The 1045-nt window shown below is 42.0% G+C and overlaps 1 non-coding gene across 1 annotated transcript; it reads right to left on the bottom strand.

The window, feature by feature from the left end:
• Positions 1–514: 514 nt before the first annotated feature.
• LOC122007606 lies at positions 515–620 on the bottom strand. The gene has a single exon (XR_006119060.1). It is a non-coding gene; the product is annotated as a small nucleolar RNA R71 (small nucleolar RNA).
• Positions 621–1045: the final 425 nt, after the last annotated feature.

Here is a 1045-nt window from a genome sequence, read left to right as displayed (position 1 = left end):
AAATATTCCATATCTTATTTTTACATGCGAAGAGCTAATCTTTCAGGACAACTTTTACTGTTCGATCCAGAGATCGATAGGACTTTCCTGAGAAGAAAAAACTTACAAAAAGCATTTAAAGCCGAACAAGAATTTTCAGAAATGACTGACAAACTGTTGAAGGATTACGCAACACCTTATGCACGAGGGGTTTGGTCTAGCATCACTCGACCGCCAATCAAAGCTAACAATTTTGAAATCAAGCCTGCAGTAATCCACATGGTTCAGCAGAATCAATTTGGAGGAGGACCGCACGATGATCCAAATCATCACTTAGAGCTTTTCTACGAGATTTGCGGTACTATGAAAGTGAACGGGGTCCCTCCAGAATCAGTAAGGTTACTTCTTTTTGGATTTTCCCTGAAAGATAGAGCCAAGCAGTGGCTAAATTCTCTTCCAGTAAATAGCATAACGTCTTGGGAGCAGTGTGAGCAGAAATTTCTGGACAAATTCTACCCACCAAGCATAACTGCCCACATGAGGAATTTGATCGCAAGCTTCAAATAGATAGAATCAGAATCATTATTTGAAGCCTGGGACAGATTCAAAAGTATGCTGAGACAGTGCCCCCATCATGGCCTTGAGAAATGGTTGGTTCTACACACATTCTACAATGGAATCAACTATCACACGAAGGTATCTCTCGATTCTGTAGCAGGAGGAGCATTAATGAACAAGAGCCTTGATGAAGCTGAAGAGATCATAGAGAATGTAGTGCAGAACCACCATCAGTGGGCAACTGAAAGATCTGGTGGTTCTTTCCCAGGGAATCTAATAAAGGCGTCAGGAAAATTCGACGTAGATGCAGTCACACTCATGTCTGCAAAGCTGGACGCTCTGACCAAGAAGCTTGAGGCCATGGGAAACAACACGACCAATGCAATAGTATGTGTTTACGAAACTTGCGAAAGTATGGATCACGCTCGAGATACTTGCCCCTAGGGCCAATACAAGCATAGATAAACCAACTTGAGCAATGTGATGCGATAGTTAGTTATAACCAAAA

Source organism: Zingiber officinale, chromosome 7B, assembly GCF_018446385.1.
Source record: "Zingiber officinale cultivar Zhangliang chromosome 7B, Zo_v1.1, whole genome shotgun sequence".
NCBI classification, from domain to species: Eukaryota; Viridiplantae; Streptophyta; class Magnoliopsida; order Zingiberales; family Zingiberaceae; genus Zingiber; species Zingiber officinale.
Note: the sequence above shows the minus strand (reverse complement) of the source record. Positions and strands in the feature narration are given on the sequence as shown.